Below are 15,932 nucleotides of genomic sequence, written 5' to 3' on the forward strand. Positions count from 1 at the left end.
ATCTGGTTTCTCCAGTGGAGTGTCCCTGAGCATAACAACAACACTCCAGGACAGCCATGTGCTCAGGAGTAATTGCCCAGCACAGCTGAACTCCACGTTTGTTGTTGTTTGGGTTTTTTCTTGTGAGTTTTTTAAATTTCGGTTTGCTTTGGCATTTTTTGTCTTGCTTCATTTCATGGGGGGGGGGCTGTTTTTGTTTTGAGAGGGGTAAAGTTGAATGGGTAGAGTTGGGGAGGATCTGAGAGGAATTATAGAAGGAGAAAACAGGATCAAACTATACTGTATGAAAAGAATATTAAATAAAAAAGAAGAAAAACTTGCTTCGACTTCATGTTTTACCTTGATTATCTGATGTAGTAATAGTGAATGCTGTGGTGGGCTAAATAAGGCCTTTCCAAAATACCCAGAGCCTCTAACTATGGCAGAAAGGACTTTGTAGATGTGACTAAACCAAGGATTTGCTGTGAAAATATCTCCCGGACTTTCCACTCAGACACGATGTTACTACAAAGGTTCTATAAAAGAATGGCATTGTCAGAGCTTTGTAAGTCTGCAGCAGAGGTGAGAGTAATCTTCCACAAGCCAAAGAACATGAGCAGCCCATGGAAGCTAGAAGAAAAGAGAGCAAATTCTCCCCGGTATCTCCAGTATCTTCATCTTAGCTCAGTGACACTCATTATCCTCAAACCTAAAAACAATGTTGTGTTGTTTTGCAACCGTTATACCTAAAGCTCAAGGAACATTGCAAAAAGGAGGTGGAATTAAAAGGGGGAGGGCTATAGAAATGTTTTAAGAACCTGAGAACCAGAATGTCTTCTACAAAGTGGTATCTTTTATAATTGACTATAGTGGTATTTCACTTGTATTTTAATAAATAAAGCTTGCCATAAGATCAGAAAAGTAAAACAGTCTCACTGGCCAGCCTTACAGACCAGGCAACCATAACACACACCTTTAATCCCAGTAGCCACGAAGACACACACCCTTAATCGCAGTAACCACACTAGCTTGCCATAGAAACCAGACGGTAGTGGTGCATGCTCTTAATCCCAGAACTAGAGAGAATTATAAAACAGGAGGAGACAGCTCTCAGTCTCAGTCTCATTCTGAGATTCCTGGAGGTAGGATCGCCATTTTGAACTGAGGTAGAGGTAGCAGCCAGTGGCAAGCTGTTCTGCTTTTATGACCTTCAGGTTGAACCCCAATTTCTGTCTCTGAGTTTTTATTAATCGTGCTTTGCTTTTCTGGTCTCCAGGAAAGCTTTATTTATTAAAATACAAATGAGATGCCACTACAACTGGCGGGGAAGATGCACCTACAAAGTCTCACCATATGGTTGCCTAAACAAGATTTGCATAATGATAATCCCAGTTGACATGCCAACGTAGATGGAATAAATTTCACAAGGGTCTATCCTTAGCTGAAGAGCAACAGGCAACCAACGGCTGCTGAGAGAGGGAGACTCATTCTTCTCCAAAGACAAGATTCTGCATAGGCTATCCAGGCATTCCTGCCCTTCTGCCTGCGTGCACACCTGTACCTGTCAGGAAGGGCAGTTATTGGGATTTTCTCAAGCAGTAATAATGGTTGTAATGATTTACTTGATTATTTCGTTCTTCAGCTGCAACTCTCTCACCTACAAAAGACAGGTGAACCTTCCCTATTCAGGACCACACCGTAAAAGTGATCAACCCCCTACTTTAATTCTCCACAGTTTCCATAATTTTAATATACCCACCAGTACAATATCTATATATGGAATCAGAGCTCCTTTTCCATCACAAGGTTTCATAAAATAAATTAACATTGCATATTTACATAACTTCCTTTCTTTCACCAGTTGTTATTAGGCTGCTGGGCTCACTAGTGGGATAAGGAAACATTTGTAAGAATCTATTCCACACATCTTAGTTTTAACCCTCTTTAGCATGAAGTTTGTGAGCATCACACAAGCTCCAAAGACTTTGTTCAGTTTAGAACAATATTAGTTAAATATAATTTTCCTAGAAACTAAAAATGGAAAAGGGTGATATTACTCAACAGAATGATCATTGGTAAAGCAGAATTTCTGTTTTAAGGTAAAAATACATGTTAAGTTTCATATAGACTTATAGAAAGAATGGTTTCTATTTCACTTTTCTAACTTCTAACATAAATTTACCTAACTTCTAGTACAAATTGAAAACGTTAGTTGTCTTAATTTATCTAAAATATGTTAAATGTGCTAATGATGAGATGGGAATTGTCTAACTAAATTTCAGAGTTAATTCAAAGAAATACTAACCCAATATGACACTGTTAAACTTAGCTTGTACTTTCTGTGCTCAAAATAATCACCTCATTATCTTCAGTGTTCAATTCCCTTCACTCAGTTAAACACACAGTTTATTATCTATGAAAGGATGATACCTGAAAATAATAATTAGATAAGCACATGATGTGATCAGTAAATCAAATTAAGTTGACTCTAGATTAAAGATAATAGAACAAAACTATTTTTACAAAGATAGTGTTAAGAGATCAAGAATGTTAAAGTATAATACTTTCTGTTTTTCATTTATACTGTCTGTATCATTTGAGCAGAGATAATATTGAGCCTTGAACATGGATCTATGTAGCTACTGCCCAAAATTTTGCCTTTCTTTGTTGAGGTGTGGGCAAAGTTTCCTGGTTTACATTTCTGCTCTGAGAATTAATTTCCCTAAATATAGTGATGGGATTCATCAGTGAGTAGCTGCAACTATGATTCCAAGAGATGAACCAGCACTAGAGATGAGTCCTCAGAAACCTTCTCAGTGGATAATCTTGACAAATTGTGAACAAAGTTGCCCTCTGCTCCTTCTATTCCAACCTATCACTTTCAGATCTCCAGCAACTTCAATGTGCCAAAGTTCATAGTCAAGTTCTTCTCTAACTTGACCCTCCGCCAACAGTCAGTGGATTTTTCTTCCACTTTACAGCTTAGTCAGCTTCCTTGACAGCTGGAGGTGGTAAGGGGATGGGGAGGGCATCTTTCCCTCACCCCTACCCACTACACTGCAGACAAGGGAAACAGTACAAACTATGCCCTTCTCATGCCCTTAGGGTCAGCTTGCTCATGCCCTTGGGAACAAGGTCGGCTCTATTGTGCTGCCCAGGTAAAGTAGAGGATCCTCTTGCCTGAGTGCTTCAGCCCGGTTATAGGAAGGACCAGTTCTCCCTAGTGTTACAGTCAGTGAGGAGTGGGGCCAACTCTGTTCAGCTCTATCCTTTGGTAGTATCAGGAACTACGGTCATCAACACAGGCCACAGTTGCATCAGGGTCAAGAACCCAAACATGGGACTTAGCAGCAGCTTAAGCCATTAAGACATCACCATGGACCTGAGTGAGCCATGCCTCACCACTCTCCCCTCTTCATATATGCTCTGTCCACAGGGAATGAACCATTCTGTCTCTGTCTCTTTCTCCCATACCACATCATACATTTGTTCGCCACAATAGTGACCTTCTGCCTGGCACTGCAAGAAATGCATGGGTCTGTTTTCTTCTTAGAGCCTGGGGCAGACTGTCGGTTGCTCAGTTCATTATGCTACTCGAACAAGGCCATACTCCGTAATCTTTGTCAAGTTGCATGACTCCGTAATGACCAAGCATTCAAATATATGAGCCAATGTGAACCACTCATATTCAAACCTCCACAAATTGAGTGTTATTTTCAAATATCCATCTCTTTCTAGCTATATTTTGGCCTTGTAGGCACCTACATAGATCCTAAAATTTAAAAATTATCTATGTGATAGTGGTGCCAAAGTCTCTGTGTTCTCATATCTGTTTTCTCATATCAAGGATAGGCATTACCTCAGGGCAAAGTGTTGGGGAAAGGGGTTTTCAAACAAAAAGACTTAAGAAGCAAGGTGGTGTATCCATTTTTATATTGAACAAAACTGACTTCAAGATGCTTTTTTTTTTTTTTTTTGTATTTCAAGACAGGGTTTCTCTGTGAAACAGCCCTTGCTACTCTGGAACTAGCTCTGTAGACCAGACTGGCCTTGAACTCACAGAGATCCACCTGCCTCTGCCTCCCAAGTGCTGGGATTAAAGGCTTGCGCCGCCACCACCCAGCCAAAAATGACATTTTAATTCTTAACATCTGCCCAAAACACAATGACACCCATGTTTGTAAAAGAAACTCTACTACCCCTTAAATCACATTTGATTATTATATACCAATACTGGGAGACTTCAATATCCTACTCTCTGAATGAACAGGTCATTCACATAAAAACTAAACAGAGTTACAGAAGTTAACAGACATTATAAACCCAATGGACCTAACAGATATTTACTGAATGTTTCAATCAAACAAGAAAGCTCATACATTCTTCTCAGTACCTCATGGAACTTTCTCCAAAACTGACTACTTATTCAGACACAAAGCAAGTTTATCTATCTATCTATCTATCTATCTATCTATCTATCTATCTATCTATCTATAACTCTCTTTATGGGTTAAAACTAGATTTCAACAACAGAAATTAAAGGAAGCTTACAAACTCATGGAAACTGAAAAACTCTTTACTAAATGAAATATAGGTCAAGACTGAAGTAAAAAAGAAATTAAAGACTTTTTAGAATTCAATGAAAATAAATATACACATTCAAACTTATAGGACACAATGAAGGCTGCTCTAAGAGGCAAGTTCATGTGACTAAGTGCCTAAAAAAGAAAAAAAAAAACTGGAGAGATCTCATACAAGCAACTTAACAGTACATCTAAAAGCTCTAAAACAAAAAGAAGTAAGCATTCCCAAGAGGAATAGATGGCAAGAAATAATCAAACTGAGGGCTGAAGTCAATAAAACAGAGACAAACAGAATACTACAAAGAATGAGTGAAATAAAGAGTTGGTTCTTTGAGAAAATCAACAAGATAGACAAACCATTATCTAAATTAACACAATCAGAAACAAAGGGGGAAAATAACAATAGACACTAAGGAAATCCAGAGAATCAAAAGAACATACTTTAAAAACACAAATTTCACCAAATTGGAAAATTTAAAAGAAGTGCTACAGTACCCTATAGTACTTCAATACCCTAAATGTTTCAATTTTCCTAAACATAGCACTTCCCAAAGTTAAATCAAGATCAGATAAGCAATTTATACATATTTATAGCCCCTAGTGAAATAGAAGCAGTCATTAAAACTCTCCCAACCAAAGCAAGTCCAAGGCCAGATGCCTTTAGTGCAGAATTCTAGCAGATATTTAAACAAAATGCCAATACTCCTCAAATTATTCCACAAAAGAGAAACAGAAGGAACACTGCTCAATGCATTTTACCCTGATACATAAATATAAAAACTCAACAAAGAAAGAGAATTATAGAACGATTTTTCTTATGGACATAGATACAAAATTCTCAGTAAAATACTCATGAAACAAATCCAACAATATGTAGAAAATGACACGAAGTTATCAGATATCTTACAACCTAACCTTCAATTTACATAGTGACTGATTGCTAATCTGGAGAATAATTTGACTGCATTAAATGTCAATCAAATCTAAAACAAACAAACAAACAATTACTAACCAATCCATTCTCTCATATCTGGCTATTTGACATCTCTCATTAGATGTCTTTGGAATCTCAAGCCTATCATGGTAAGTAATTCATAAATCTCAGCTCTAATCATTTATCTTCCATCCAAATTATCTACTTTCCTCCCAACTGAGCTAACAGTAGCACCATCAACTAAGAGCAGGTTAGTATCATCAAATATATTAACAGTATCACTGATTCCTCTCATCCCACAGCATTCAAATGAGCAAATTGTAAACCTACCTTCAAAATACAGTCTATTCACCATCCTCTATCTCTGCCATTGCCAGCTCAGTCCAAGATGATATCATCACTTGGCTATCACTATTCCTTGCCAAGGCATCATCTACCTTCCTGTCACAGCATCAACTGGCTTCTTGTCTTTGAGAATTTTCTTAGAATTTACTTCCCCCAGAGGAATCTTTCTGGCTAATCGTTGTTTATTAGTCAGCCCACTCAGGTCTGACTTAATTGAGCCTTCCCCTTAGCTTCTCTGCCTCATTGTCTCACTCCCCTTAACTCATAGCTTACTACAGTTGGAACGGGTGCTCCATTACCATTGTGCCCCCAGAAACTAGTCCAGAAAAGGATTAGATAAACATTGTTAGATGGCTATTTGAAAAAGAAATCATATTCCTGGGGGGAGGGGTTCCTGAGTAATTTTAATAGCCTGTCAATCCACAGACCTCCATTGCTTTCACAGTAGCTCTTCACACTATCTTTCGAGGACATCACCACTGACCTTAATATTGTCTCATGGAGCTGGTCTGTAAAAGCTCTGAAGGTTAGAAAATGATGGTCTTTATTTATTTTCTTGAAGGCCTCTTTTATGTATTATCTTTGTTTCTCAAATTGTTGCAATTTTTTTCTATCTTGTAATTGGTATTTTAAACTTGGTGGGCTTTAGGGTGTGCTTACTTGATATTTGTTTATTTGCTTAATTACTGGGTAGAAGTAGACTTAAATGTTAAATAATTTTGGTTACCTTATTATATTATGCTCTTAAATGTTAGGCTTAGAAATAAATCCCTTCTTGTGTGATTATGTGAACATCAGTCTGTTCTCTGAAATGCATTTAATACATTTAATCACTCTGGAACTGGATTCACTGTCAGGTGAGAAATAAGGATCCAATTATAGTCTCCTCCAAAGAATACCTTAATTGTCTCAACACCAATTATTGAATGTGCATTACTTGACCTGCTATGTGAACTCAAAGCTATATTTATGGGAGAAGACTGGCTCTGAGTTCAGATGGCGTGTGTTAAGTCAGACTGACTGGCCCTCACATTTATATGTTGTCTAATGCTAGGCTCAATTTCTTCATCTGTAAAAAGTGAAGACATTATCTATCCCTGAGAGCTCTGTCAGAATTAGAGAAAGTAACACAAAGAGCATGGTGCTATGGTCTGGTAATGATTTGTCTCCCTAGAATCCATGTGTTGGAAGCTTGGTCTTGACCTTGAAAATGCTAGGAGGTGATGGCTGATGGTAGATCAGTTATTAGATTGATTAGAGGTGTTGTTTCTATAAGTTCTTATATATTTGGCTCTGTTTATGGTATTTTGATTTGAAATACCTAATTTTGCAGAGATATATTAGTAATATGTTAACATCTGACATTGTTATAGCTATCTCACTCTTTTTTCTTGTATTAAGCATCTTTGTTGGGTAGTGATGGTGTAGGTGTTTAATCCCAGCACTCAGGAGGCAGAGGCAGATGGATCTCTGTGAGTTTAAGGACATCCTGGTCTACAGAGTGAGTTCCTGGACAACCATCACTACATAAAGAAACCCTGTTTTGAAAAACAAACAAACAAAAAAGAACCTTCATGTTTTGGCCATTTCTGAGCATGGGGCCTTCTCTGAAGTGTAGTTGATATACCTACCCACTGACACGCTACTGGAGTAAATTGATTTGCAGGTATCAAATGCAGATAGCTTTTTGGTTTTGCACTATATCCTGTGTCTACCTCTTAGTTCTGGGCCTCTATCTGCCTTTAACCTGTGCAGGTCTTCTGCGTGCTGTCACAGCCTCTGTGAGTTCTTTTCTGTACCAGGCATGCTGTAACTGGAAGACACCACTTCCTTGGAATCATCAGCCATCTATAGCTCTTACAATATTTCTTCCTCTGCTTCCTCACAGAGTCCAATTTGGTGGTGGTGAGGGGCTTGTTTCGTTTCGATAATTTTTTTTGTCTTACTGCTTTGATGATGGAAGTTACAAAATGCTTCCACACTAGCTCAGAATTATGTATAATAAAGGGTTATTTATTTAGGGGTATACTTACAGATCAAAGTCCTAGACCACATTCCTCTGCATAAACAGGGGACAGGAACTGAATCCAGCAACAAGAAGTAAGAGAGCAAGCATGTGCTTCACCTCGGCAATTATAGTATAAGAAACCATGCCCAAGTGGGCTGGTATCTTAAAAGCTGTTGGCTGAAGGAGCTCCCACAGCACTGTTTTTTGTGTGTTTGTTTTGATTTTCATTTTTTGATTTTTTTGTTTTATTTTTATTTGAGAGTGAGAAAAGGAACATGAAGTTGAATGGGCAAGAGGGTAAGGGTGCTCTGGAAGGAGTTAAGAAAGGGGAAATAATCAAAATATATTACATAAACAAATTATATGAAAAGGAGCATGTTTGATTATTTTGTTTTTTGTTGTTACTGATATTTATACTTTCTTTGTGAAATATAGAGACAAGTGTTCTATGTGAAATGAATTTCTAGTATTTTAATTAAGACCACATTAAATTGAGAAATTAATGGATTAAAAAACTGTCTTAAATACTGTCTTAGTGGCAGATTCTATTGCTGTGAAGAGACACCATGACCATGGCCACTCTTGTAAAGGAAAGCATTTAATTGAGGTGGCTCTCTTATATTTCAGAGCTTCAGTCCACTATCATCATGGTGGGACATGGTAGCATGTAGTCAGACATGGTTCTGGAGAAGTAGCTGAGAGTCCTACATCTTGTAGGCAACAGGAAGTAAGCTGAGATCCTGGGCAGTATCTTGAGCGTATGAGACCTCAAAGCCCATCTCCACAATGACACACTTTCTTCAACAATACCACACCTACTCCACAAGGCCACACCTGTTAATAGTGCTATTAAGAGGACTATTTTCTTTCAAATCGCCAGAATCAGCACAAATCTCTTTCTCTTTTGCTAAATGTTCAATATGAGTTCTTCCTTTGTGCTTAATTCTCTATGTTGACCTTGCCAGTATGAGAAACACAAGTTTACATCTTAAACTGTGCCCATCCTTAGAACAGTCCAGTGGCACACAAGTCATTTTTTTTCTGAAATGTTTCACAGAAATTTCTGTAAAGTTGTCTGTGGCTGGTAAACTTTTTGAAAAGATCACTGACAATTGGTAGTTCTTAGAAATTGCTGTATTTGCACAGCCTGTTTTTTATGGTTATCTATTCACGTTTTCCAGATTTTTCCATTTATTTGCATAGAATTGTGTACTATTAGAATTCTTTGAATGACTTCCTTCTGGGGTTTCTCTCACACTGTCATTTACTAATTTATATAGTTATAGTCCCCTTGCTTTTCCCTTATTAAAACAGCTACTTTTTTTCCTGTCAATATTCAGATTTCAAATTTATCCTCTCCATTTTTCTGTTCTTTAATCTTGCTTTTATTAATCATTACATACTTCTGTTTCTTCCTTCATTTCATTTACTTATTAATAAATTGTGTAATTTCATATTACAGCCTTTTGGGGGAGCATGTGAAACTAAGAACTCTATAAAATGTTTCTTGTCTGCATGCATTAATTATCATAATAAAACTTTTATGTTACCACATGAAGTGACCTTTGGCTTTCTGGTTTGTTTCTGATTTTTCTTGATTGTGATCATAAAGTAGTTTGTGATAAAATGCATCCATTGAGGATTACTCTGTGATGAAAATATATCAATTTTCATGAGTCCTTCCATAGATATTTGAAAGCAATTTTTTAATTATTCAGAATCAATGTTCAACACACATAAAATTTTATTTCTCTGCCTGTCTGATGTATGTATATGTATAGACTTATGACTGCACATGTATGTCTGAGCTTCTACAGCATGCTCTTTATTGATTGACCTAACTCCAATGCCCAAATTCAATGATAGATGACAAAAATTTGCATTTATTGGTAAGGGGAAATGTTGGTTAAATGATATATAATTATAACAGGTAAAAGAAACTAGTTTCAACAACCCTGCTGTACTGCAAGTTAGCTATAGTTTTTGATATTGGGCTAGATATGCTTTTGTTGCTGTCATTGTTTTATTTGCTAACTTGACAAAAGTAGAGTCATCTGGAGAGAGGCAACACCAGGTAAGTCTATTTGAACATTTTCTGGATTAATGATTTATGTGGGAGGGTCCAGGCCACTGTGGGCAGTGCTACTCCTGGGCATTTAGTCCCAGGAGGTATAAGACAGATAGCTGGACATGAACCGAAGTGCAAGCCACTAACAGCATCTTCCGCATCTCAGCTGCAGTTCTCAACTCCAGGTTCTTGCCTTGAATTCCTGCCCTGGTTTTCCTTCATGAGGGAAACCCAAATAAGCCTTTTCCTCCCCAAACTGGCTTTGGTCAGTGTTTTATCACAATAAAAGAAAGCAAACTAAGACAGGTATTATATTCCTGAAATATGTAAGTGGTGGGGATTGTATGTTTTCATTTCAAAAGTGCAAATTAATAAAATGCATTTGTCATTTAGCTGAATTTAACCAGACTTTCAAAAACTGGTGTTGCACACAATAAAAAAAAATAGATATTAGCTGTCACTTTTAAAAAATAAAGTTTTCCAGGTTTTTTAAGACCTTAATCTCTTATACTCGTGTGTTTTTGTTCATTTCCCCTTGTAATTTCTACCCTTTCAGCTTCATGAGTGTTACTGCTTTTGATTGGAGCATAGATTTTTCATGACTTTTATATCTTCACTACCAATTGTCCCCTTTGGCATTATAAAAGACCTTTATTGTAAAGCGCTTTTCATCCTGAATTCCACTGTATCTGATATTGACATCTCAAGAACTACTTTAATTTTAACTCTTCTGAAAGTTTTAGATGTGTCTCCTGAATGCAGAACAAAGTTTGAAGTTTCCTTTGGTCTCCAATGTGAAAAGTTTTTCTTTATATTAGGTGGGTCAAATTCATTTACATTTATTGACATGAAAGATGTGTCTGGTCTTTGGTCTGTGGTATTGTTCTATCAGAGGACAGGTAGTTTTTCAAGTCTTTCCACAGTAATCCGCTTCATGCATGCATGGTATTTTGATATTTAAGAAAGTCTATATTTTTATTTTCCTATTTATCATTTTCCTTAGATACCACTAGTTCTGTATGAAACCAGAGATAGTAATAGCATACTTTCTCTATGATTTTTGACAGCTCTTTGTCTGCACTATGAATCAAAAATTTATATTTCTTAGAGTTGATTATTTTGCTCCTATTATTTGTCTATTAACCTGAAAGAATTCCTTTTGAAATTTTATTTCTGATGTTATAGATAAAACAATTACCATTTCTATCCCATAATCATCTATTTATTAGACAATTTCTAAATTGTGAGAATATGGAAAGTTGCTTTCTGTCGTGCTGATCACTTTGTTGTAGTCTTTGTTCTGTTTGTTAAAAGTATTTATCTTTTGTTGCAGGTTCTTTGTTGTTGTTTCCTTGGGTGTTGGTTAGTGAAGATAATTCTTCAGTAATTTCTTCAACAAAGGCCTGTGTCCTATGCTGGTTCTCCCACTGTCAGTTCAGAGTCAGTGAGCTCCCATTAGCTCAGGTATGATGTTTCATTGGGTTTCCCCATCATGGTCTTGACCCCTTTGCTCGTGTTTTCACTTCTTCCTCTCTTCAACTGGATTTTGGGAGCTCAGCCCAGTACTTTGCTGTGGATCTCTGACTCTGTTTCCATTAGTTACTGAATGAAGGCTCTATGATGACAATGAAGGTAGTCTTTGATCTGATTATAGGAGAAGGCTAGTTCAGGCACCCTCTTCGCTATTTCTTAGAGTCTTGATTGGGGTTATCCTTGGGGATTCCTGATTTTATTTTATTTTATTTTTTGCAATACCATTTGGCCAATAGCTTAAGTGTATTTCTGGCTAACTCATATCTTAAATTAACCCATCTCCATTAATCTGTGTATTGCCATGAGGCTGTGGCCTATTGGATAACAGGGCTACATGGCTTCTCACTGACTCTGCCTTCTTTCTCCCAGCATTCAGTTTAGTTTTCACCACCTACCTCTACTCTCTCCTATCAAGCCAAGCCAGTTTCTTTATTCATTAATCAATAAAAGCAAAACAGACAGAAGGACTTCCCATATCAGGAGTTAAATCCTGAGGTCAACAAATTTTGATCAAACTTTTACATCAAACCTGAAACTTATTAGAAGTTTCCCTTCTGAGGATGAGGTTCCCTAGGGTATGCTCAGTCCCTAGGGAACTAGACATTTTTCTTTCTTCCAATTTCTGTTAGAAAATATCAGTTGTTCTTATCAACCATTTTAAGCCCAACCTTCCAATCCCATGAACAGACAACACCTTGTCTGTGTCCAAATTTAAATAACTAGGTTGCAATGGGGTTCTGGACATCAAAAACATATCTAAGAATAGTGTCTCAAGAGCTGTTTGTTTTTGCTTACTTCCTTCTTCTCCTATGCTCTATACTATGCATCATGAAGTAGTCAAAACAGGTAACAGCTAAGTATCTAGAGCAGCAGGGGCAGGCTATCCAGGGGTGCTTGAGTCTGGCCACAGGGGCAGACAAAGACACTGAGAACTGTGGGCACATTTCTACCATATTTAGGCCTCCTGCTGTGCTAGTGGTAACCTCTCTTGAATGGGCATTTGAAATATACTCTGTGGCACATTGCTTATCTGAAAACAACATTGTTTTGCATTTTGAAAAATTGATCTTATGGGTCTGATGGTCTTTTGCTTTATGACCATGAGTATTTTTTTTTTTACCAGTTTCTAATCTGTTAATAGAAACATTGATGCTTAACAACTTCGTGCTGTTGAAGATTACATTATATGAGGATTCTGAGACTTTGAATATCATAAATTTTTATAAGGTGTAAAAATTTACAGAAAAGGAATCAGTAGGGCTCACATGTCATTACTTTCAACTTTTTCTAGAACCTTCCTAAAGAATAAGGAATTGATTTGCTGACTGAATTCAAGATCTATACTAACAGGAATATGTCTTTCCTATTTGAAAGGAATGTGGGTTAGTGAATATAAAATAAAGGATTATGCATTCAACTTCTCTCTCACTATTTACATCCATGTGTCTATGACCACACCACCCTAAGTACATGCAGTCCGGTCTTAAACCACAGGTTTAGTAAAGCCTAGTCTGGTGAGTACTGGATGGGAGATTTGTTAGGAAAATGCCCCTGACAGACTTTTCCCCAGCTTACTCAACTGTGCTCCATGTTCTTTCAGTGGCTAAACATGTAAATGAGTCCCTTCCTCATTGACAGTGATGGCCATTCAGACTCAGAGAAATGGATTAAGGAGTGGATTGAAAACAGACAAGATCACCTAACAAAATAGGGAACATAGGGGTAGGGAAAGAAGGGAGGGTGGAAGAGGAAGAGGAGAGGAAAAGGGGAGAGGTGAGGAGAACTTGAGGAAATGGGATAGTTAAGATGGAAGAAAGACAGAGATGAGAGCAAGGAAAGAGATACCTGAATGTGGGATTTTCTGAGTCGCACTTCTGGTGTGAAAAGGTAGGCCTCAAAAAGCTTGGCATCCACTCCTTAATCGATCGCTGATTTTACTAAACTATACATTTTTCTCTGCTACCCTCTCTTCCTCTCTCCTCCCCTCTACTCTCTTTCATGGTCTCCATGCTCCCAATTTACTCAGGAGATCTTGTCTTTTTTGACTTCCCATGTAGATTAGATATATGTATGTCTCTCTTTGGCTAGGTTCTCTGTGATTGTGAATTGTAGGCTGATTTTCTTTGCTTTACATCTAAAAGCCACTTATGAGTACATATGATGTTTCTTCTGTTGAGAATTCTCTGTTTAGATATGTACCCCATTTTTTAGTTGGATTACTTGGTATTTTGATGTCTATGTTCTTGAGTTCTTCATGTATTTTGGAGATCAATCTTCTGTCTGCTGTGGGATTGGTAAAGATATTTTCCCATTCGGTCGGCTGCCATTCTGTCTTATTAACTGTGTCCTTTGCCTTACAGAAGCTTCTCAGTTTCAGAAGGTCCCATTTAGTTAATGTTGCTCTCTGTGTCTGTGCTACTGGGGTTAGATTTAGGAAGTGGTCTCCTGTGCCCATGTGTTCAAGGTTACGTCTCACTTCTCTTACTTTCTCTTCTATGGGGCTTATTATGGCTGGATTTATATTGAAGTCCTTGGTCCATTTTGATTCTGTCCTGACAAATAAAGTTGGAGTCAGTGGGTGGTTCTTGCCACTAGCTGATCAAAATTAACCATAGAGATTTGAAAGACTGTAGACAGACAGGAGACAGGAAGTAGTAAAACAGGGCTAAGAGAGGGTCTCAGCCCTTTTGCAGGAAGGAATGAAAGAGACAGGAAGTTACTGGTAACTGCTCCTCTGGATCTCTGATCTTTCAGGTTCTTACCCCAATATCTGATTCTCAATTTATTTTTATTTTTTTGAGTGGGGTTCAACCTGAAGATCAGAAAAGCAAGGCAGCCAGCCACTGGATCTTAACTCTACCTCAAACCGAAATGGCGATCTTGCCTCCTGAGTCCTCAGAATGAATCAGAGAGTGAGACCTGTCTCCTCCCATTTTATATTTTTCTCCAGTGCTGGGATTAACAGAGTACACCACCACCACCCAGCCTCTATGGCTAACTAGTGTGGCTGCTGGAATTAAAGTGACTTAATTTTTTATTGAAAAAGAATAATTAAGGCTCCACTTATCTTTTAATTTTTACTGTGAACAGAGAAAGTTTTATTATACCCATTTTTAAAGATGGAGATATAAAACCAGGCAGATTCCATTAGTCTGTGATTGGAATCTGATCTGCTAAGTCAAGGCTTTTCTCCTGAGTGTATGAGATGTTCTAGGTCACGTTGTTCTTAACACAATATCCTTCTGGATACTTTGGCCCCATCTTAAAATAGCCAATGAATAGAAAAGACATTGTACAATTACTAAGAAAAACCAAGATAATTCAGTTTTTAAAAAATTTCCTCCTTATAATATTTAAACGAGTAGAATTTGGAGTGATCATTTAAAAAATCGCACCTATTTTTTGTTCCATGGGTAAGCAGCTGACTAGCTAAACATTGAACTGGTTGAGCTTCACTTTCTTAGCTTTTAAATGGTTTAACCTTAAACTCAAATATCTAAATCAATGTTCAGAGACTAATTCTCTGGACCTATTGAACAGTGCCATGACATCTTGCATCAAATGCAATATTCAACCACAGAAGGAGGGTCCTGTATCTCCTGTTCTCAGGGAAGGGAAGTACAGTTTCCCGAGAGGGGCGGAAAACATGGGAAAAACCCAGCACTTTCTACAGACCCTCTAATGCAGTGCTTCTCAACCTTCCCAGTGCTGCAACCCTTTAACACAATTCCTCATGTTGTGCTGACCCATAAGCATAAAATTATTCTGTAGCTACTTCATAGCTGTAATTTTACTACTGTTATAAATTGGAATGTAAATATCTGATATACAAGATGACCCACAGGTTGAGAACCACTGATCTAATGGGTCACTCTCAGTCTTTGCTCTTCTCCAGTCAAGTTCTCCTAGAGCCCCTAAGCAAGACAGGGTGATGCTGATGTCTGAGATGATACTATTGTATGGAAAGGTGAAAATCTCCCTCCTCTTTTCCTTCTCCTCTGTATATCCCAGGCAGGCCTTGAACTCATCATTCCTCCGCTTCAGGTTCCCAATCTCCGGGATCACACATGTGCTCACCAATCTTTCCTAGTTCACATTCTGTTTCCATTTCTGTCTCTCTTCTCATTGTTTCTGATGCTGCAGTGATTACAACTGTATTTCTCTGAATCAAGAAACTCATAAACTGTGCCTACTATGTACCCACATGGCACTAAATACTTGAATTAGTGCTTGGAAAAGAATTACTGGAAGTTATAAAAATCTTGATCTATGCTGAGGGGCAAAAATACCCTATAGAAATGTAGTCATTAGCATGGGAGACTGCCATACCATAGCTTACTGTTATCTCCACTCTAGAAATGTAGCAACAAACATCCTTTGTAACTTGCACAGTTTTTGTTTATTATACATCATTTTCTCCTTCAGCCAGATTTGTGGCTTATAAAAATAACCAAATATTTGCTTACAAATTGTTATAATGAA

Source organism: Chionomys nivalis, chromosome 12, assembly GCF_950005125.1.
Source record: "Chionomys nivalis chromosome 12, mChiNiv1.1, whole genome shotgun sequence".
NCBI classification, from domain to species: Eukaryota; Metazoa; Chordata; class Mammalia; order Rodentia; family Cricetidae; genus Chionomys; species Chionomys nivalis.